This window comes from Heterodontus francisci, chromosome 38, assembly GCF_036365525.1.
Source record: "Heterodontus francisci isolate sHetFra1 chromosome 38, sHetFra1.hap1, whole genome shotgun sequence".
NCBI classification, from domain to species: Eukaryota; Metazoa; Chordata; class Chondrichthyes; order Heterodontiformes; family Heterodontidae; genus Heterodontus; species Heterodontus francisci.
Genome location: NC_090408.1, coordinates 44,397,428 through 44,403,740, shown reverse-complemented (window position 1 = coordinate 44,403,740; position 6,313 = coordinate 44,397,428). Strand labels below are relative to the sequence as shown.

At 45.0% G+C, this 6,313-nt stretch overlaps 1 protein-coding gene across 2 annotated transcripts in view; it reads right to left on the bottom strand.

Moving 5' to 3' along the window:
- The window catches only part of LOC137352599 (fibronectin type III and SPRY domain-containing protein 2), a 44,290-nt gene extending 41,101 nt beyond the window's left edge, over window positions 1–3,189 (bottom strand). For both annotated transcript variants that reach the window (XM_068018297.1, XM_068018298.1), the window contains exon 1: window positions 3,021–3,189. The gene's annotated coding sequence lies outside the window, so the exon portion shown is untranslated. The remainder of the gene's footprint in view (window positions 1–3,020) is intronic.
- Window positions 3,190–6,313: the final 3,124 nt, after the last annotated feature.

Genomic DNA, 6,313 nt, shown 5'->3' with positions numbered 1-6,313 from the left:
AGTGTGTGGGGTGTGAGTGAGTGTGTGTGTGCGGTGTGAGTGAGTGTGTGTGTGTGTGTGGGGTTTGAGTGTGTAAGTGTGTGTGTGGGGTGTGAGTGAGTGTGTGTGGGGTGTGAGTGAGTGTGTGTGTGTGGGGTGTGAGTGAGTGTGTGTGTGTGGGGTGTGAGTGAGTGAGTGTGTGGGGTGTGAGTGAGTGTGTGTGTGTGCGGTGTGAGTGTGTAAGTGTGTGTGTGTGTGGGGTGTGAGTGTGTGCGGTGTGAGTGAGTGTGTGTGTGGGGTGTGAGTGTGTAAGTGTGGTTGTGTGGGGTGTGAGTGAGTGTGTGTGTGTGGGGTGTGAGTGAGTGTGTGTGTGTGGGGTGTGAGTGAGTGAGTGTGTGGGGTGTGAGTGAGTGTGTGGGGTGTGAGTGAGTGTGTGTGTGTGCGGTGTGAGTGAGTGTGTGTGTGTGTGTGGGGTTTGAGTGTGTAAGTGTGTGTGTGGGGTGTGAGTGAGTGTGTGTGGGGTGTGAGTGAGTGTGTGTGTGTGGGGTGTGAGTGAGTGTGTGTGTGTGGGGTGTGAGTGAGTGTGTGTGTGTGGGGTGTGAGTGAGTGTGAGTGTGTGGGGTGTGAGTGAGTGTGTGTGTGTGCGGTGTGAGTGTGTAAGTGTGTGTGTGTGTGGGGTGTGAGTGTGTGCGGTGTGAGTGAGTGTGTGTGTGGGGTGTGAGTGTGTAAGTGTGTGTGTGTGTGTGTGGGGTGTGAGTGAGTGTGTGTGTGTGGGGTGTGAGTGAGTGTGTGTGTGTGGGGTGTGAGTGAGTGTGTGTTATATTTAGCTTCAGTTGCTGTTGAATCTCAATGTTGAGCAGTTTGTGACAGTTGGTGAGTCGTTGGAAACAGCGAGGGTCTGATCTGATTTCAACAACCGCTCACACACCTCAACAAACTGCACAATGTACACCCGACCCCCAGTTTAAACAGTTAATAACAGGTCATAAACAGAACACAAACTGCAAGAAAGAATTTTACAAATTGTTCCTAGTACTTCATTGGCTGTGAAGCACTTTGAGACATCCGGTGGTCGTTCTCTCTGCCTCCATCTCTCTCCCTCACTCCCTCTCTCTGCCTCCATCTCTCTCCCTCACTCCCTCTCTCTGCCTCCATCTCTCTCCCTCACTCCCTCTCTCTGCCTCCATCTCTCTCCCTCACTCCCTCTCTCTGCCTCTATCTATCTCCCTCACTCCCTCTCTCTGCCTCGATCTCTCTCCCTCACTCCCTCTCTCTGCCTCCATCTCTCTCCTTCACTCCCTCTCTCTGCCTCCATCTCTCTCCTTCACTCCCTCTCTCTGCCTCTATCTCTCTCCCTCACTGCCTCCATCTCCCTCACTCCCTCTCTCTGCCTCCATCTCTCTCCCTCACTCCCTCTCTCTGCCTCTATCTCTCTCCCTCACTCTGCCTCTATTTCTCTCCCTCACTCTGCCTCTATTTCTCTCCCTCACTCCCTCTATCTCTCTCCCTCACTCTGCCTCTATTTCTCTCCCTCCCTCTCTCTGCTTCCATCTCTCTCCCTTACTCCCTCTCTCTGCCTCTATCTCTCTCCCTCACTCCCTCTCTCTGCCTCTATCTCTCTCCCTCACTCCCTCTCTCTGCCTCTATTTCTCTCCCTCACTCCCTCTATCTCTCTCCCTCACTCCCTCTCTCTGCCTCTATTTCTCTCCCTCACTCCCTCTATCTCTCTCCCTCACTCCCTCTCTCTGCTTCCATCTCTCTCCCTCACTCCCTCTCTCTGCCTCTATTTCTCTCCCTCTCTCTGCCTCTATTTCTCTCCCTCACTCCCTCTATCTCTCTCCCTCACTCCGTCCCCATCTCTCTCCACTGTTCTCCAATGATAACAATGCCAAGAATGGCCTCAGAATTTAAGCAGCAAATCACATCTATAAACACAGCTTGGATATTTAGGCTGGATGATGAAAGTTTGGGGGAGAGTCAGCCATCCCGGACTAGGGCACACAGAATATTTGGCAACTGCACTGGGTCAGCATTGAGCAGGAAAACACAGTATTTTAATAAATTTGATTTATGGTATTTACCATATGATCCTATGTATATATATCCCACTGATAAATAAATCACTCTGTGGATGGTATTTTGATTAAAAATATCCCAATAACCACGATGTTTTATTAATTATCTTCTGATTATTGCTATGAATGTAATATCTCTGTAATACCGTCTTCTGAGGCTTTTCATACCTGATTTGTGATGCTTCTGCCCCCAAAATCCCATCGTATTTACAGGACACTAACAGGCCATTCGGCCAAACTGGTCTATTCCTATATTTATAACCTACATGAGCCTCCTCCCATTCTAATTCTATCTTCCCCCCCACCCCCATCCTTCTATTCTATTCTATTCTCTTCTCCTTCATGAACCTATCTACTCTCCAATCTCAGTCCCTCACAACTATTCTGGTCTTTGTATTTTGCTGATATATAGGTTTCCTCTTTTGTCCTTTCTAAGCTCCACACATAATATGTTGCAGTCTGCTTCCTCCTGGTGTTGAAACTAAATGTGCTGTGATCTACTGAAACTCTTCACCAGGATCTTGAAGCTGTGAATTTCTCAGCTCCCTTGGATGGTTGCTTCCTCCTGCAAATTACAGGCTTTTAGAACCAAAATGTGAAGCCACATAAATCAGCTCCTCTGCACCTGGTGTGTCACATTGTGGGGCCCTCAACCTGAGCTTCTCAACTTAAATTAATTCATAAAAAGGACACTGTGAGCAGCAAGAATGTTCAGGAGCCTCTTTTAAACAATACGTTTCTTACAATCAAAGAGATAACATTCTGGAAACACAAATTGATCCCCATGGCCTAAAAATTGAGGTAAAGTTACGAGTTATATACTCAATATTACGGTACATATTCCGGCTCCATTTGCGTTCGGACTGCAGTTGTTCATGTGAAATGCAGCTCTCTGCACTGACAGACTTTCAGTGATTGAAGTACTATTTCATTCACACAGGAATAGAGACAAGTCCGTATTTGTACCTGTTCAGGAATTAATATTCTGGGAGTGTTCTTTGTACCATGTCCTTTAGCCTCTTCACTCTCTCACTCTTTTCTTCACTCTCTCCCCCAGGTTTTGGGAGTCTGGCTAGGCTATATTTAGCTATTGATGTGCCAGCAGTTAGTAACATACTGTGACGGTGCAAGCGACCTTCAGCAAAGTCCCTCCTTAGAGACCAACCTGAAAGTGTGAACACCCACACAGACCAACAAAGGAATCAGCTCAGGGCTTTGTTCAAACTGATTACAGTGTTTTTTCTTGTGATTATAAATACAACAAAAGAGTTCAGCACGAGAGTCCATGATACAATGGAGAGTGTTGAAGAAAGTGAGGAATCACTCTTCATTAAAACTGAACCATATTGCAGGTCAGTCAGCATCTGAAAGAGAAAGGGTGTTACTAACTTTTCTCTGTCAAACTGTTCTGGTGAGCTGAACTCTCACTTGGGTGAATATTAGAAACTAGTGCAGAAATAAAAGGGAAACCGAATATTGGAAATCTAAAATATAATCTAAATATAAAACCTGCAAATGTATTTCCAGCATTTTATGCTCCTATCCTAGGAATTTCTCTCTATTCCATCAGCAATGCCTCTGCCGCATCCTCCGGATTCAATGGGAAGACCATTGAACAACTTGTTTCCTTCTTGAAACCAGCTCCACAGGCATTCGGGCAAAACTCCTGCAAAGTGAACTTCGATGGATTGGACACTGTGTCTGTATGGCCGTAAACAGTCTCCCACGCCAGGTCCTGTTTTCGCAACTCTCAAATGGCCAGCTTTCCAGAGGAGGACATAAAAAATGCTTCAAAGACACTCTGAAGCTCTCTTTGAAACACTGCAGCATTGACATTGATGACAGGGAGGAGTTTGCAACCAATCGTTCAAAATGGCAACAACTTGTCCATCAAGCTGCATCATGCTTTATAAAGTCCAAACGCCTTAATGATGAGGCAGAGCAGCGGCAGAGAAGAAAAGGAAGCAAATTCCTGCACTCCGGATCCCACTACCTGGTGGGATGTCCTGCCCCATGTGCCCAAAGATCTGCGGTCGAGAATCGGCCTTTTCAGTCACATGATGAGCCATGGCCGAAAGTAATGATCCTGAGTAGATATTGTCCTGGAATCAAGGGACAGCCGACGACAACATTCCTATTGGTATAGTTGGTGCTTGCTGGGTAGCAATACCTGAAAATATGACCGAAATTAGACTGCGCTGTCCCAACCTCAGTGTCACCTCCAGCACATGACCCTGCCATGCAGCACAATCCTCGTTCTCCCTCCAGCAAGCGCACAGAAGCATGGGAATTGGTCTCTTGGGAATGATGTAAAATTTTACAGCACAGAAACAGGCCATTGGAGCTAGCTGGTCTATGCTGGGGTTTATGCACTCCATAAGGCTCCTCCCATCATACTTTATCCAAGTCTAGCGGCAGAGCCTTCCATTCCTTTCACTCTCATGTTTATCTAGCTTCCCCTTAAATGCAGTTCTGATGAAAGGCCATCGACCCGAAACGTTAACTCTGCTTCTCTCTCCACAGATGCTGCCAGACCTGCTGAGTATTTCCAGCATTTTCTGTTTTTATTTCAGATTTCCAGCATCTGCAGAATTTGCTTCTGTAACAAAGCATGGAATTTATTTCTACGAGTATAAAATTCAGAAGTAGTAAAGTTATAGGAAATGATATTGGAAATTGTAGGATAATGATTATAGTATCATAAGCTTCAAGTTAGCAATGGAAAAGGATAAGGAGAAATCCAGAGTAAAAATAATTAATTGAGTGACGGCCAATTTCAAATGGGATGAGAATAGATCTGACAAAGGTAAATTGAAATCAAAGATTGGCAGGCAAAACAGTAATGGAGCAATGGGCTGTCTTTACAGAGGTGATAGTTTGGGTCCAGTCAAGGTACATTCCCATGAGGGGGAAGCTAGGGCAAACTAGTCCAGAGCTCCCTGGTTGATGAAAGACATAGAGAGTAAGATGAAGCAGAAAATGGGTGCGTACGACAGATGTCAACTTGATAATACAAGTGAAACCAGGCTGAATCTAGAAAGTTCAGAGGGAAGTGAGAAAGGAAATAAGAGAAGAGTACGAGAAGAGACTGGCAGCTAACATAAAAGGGAATTTAAAAGTCTTCTACAGGCATATAAATCGTAGAAGGGTGGTAAAAGGAGGAGTGGGGCTCATTAGGGACCAAAAAGGGGATTTACACATGGAGGCAGAGGGTATGGCTGAGGTAATAAATGACTACTTTATATCTGTCTTTACCAAGGAAGAAAATACTGCTAAAGCCATAGTGAAAGAGGGGTAGTTCAGACACTGGATGGGCTAAAAATTGATAAAGAGGAGATTTTAGAATGGCTGGCTGTATCTAAAGTTGATAAGTCACCAGGATCGGATCTGATGGAACGAGGATTCTGAGGGATGTAAGGGTTGAAATTGCGGAGGCAAAATCAATTAACAATCCTCCTTCGATGTCAGAGGGCTGGAGAATTGCAAATGTTACACCCTTATTCAAAAAAAGGTGTAAGGATAAGCCCAGCAACTACAGGCTAGTCAGTTTACTTGCCAACCAATCAGCACTCTCTTCTCATACAGTATAAAGTTGTTGTTTTCCCTTACAATGGTATTCTTACAGATTGTCCTGATGAGTGCAAGATGAAAAGCTTCGACAACAATGTCTCTATTTTCAGCAATACTCAAGTTCTGTACTACCAAATGACTTGATAAAACTCTGGTTCAGCCCAACTGGAGTATTGTGTTCAGTTCTGGGCACCACACTTTAGGAAGGATGTGAAGGCATTAGAGAGGTATAGAGGGTGTAGAATAGATTTATGAGAATGGTTACATGGATAGATTGGAGAAGCTGAGTTAGTTCTCCTTATAGAAGAGGTTGAGAGGAGATTTGATAGAGTTGTTCAAAATCATAAAGGGCCTAGACAGATTAGATAGAGAGAAACTCTTACCATTGGCAGGAGGGTCGAGACTAGAGGACACCGATTTAAGGTGATTGGCAAAAGAACGAAAGGTGACACAAGGAAAACTTTTACACAGCGAGTGGTTCAGATCTGGAATGCATTGCCTGAGAATGTGGTGGAGACAGATACAGTGTGGCTTTCAAAAGGGAATTGGATAATTATCTGAAGAGAAAATATTTGTAGGGCTTCGGAGAAAAGGCAGAGGAAGGAAACTAGTTGCTCTTGCAGAGAGAACCATTCTATACAGAAATGTACAGGATATTGTATACAGTTCTGATCTCCATACTATAGAAA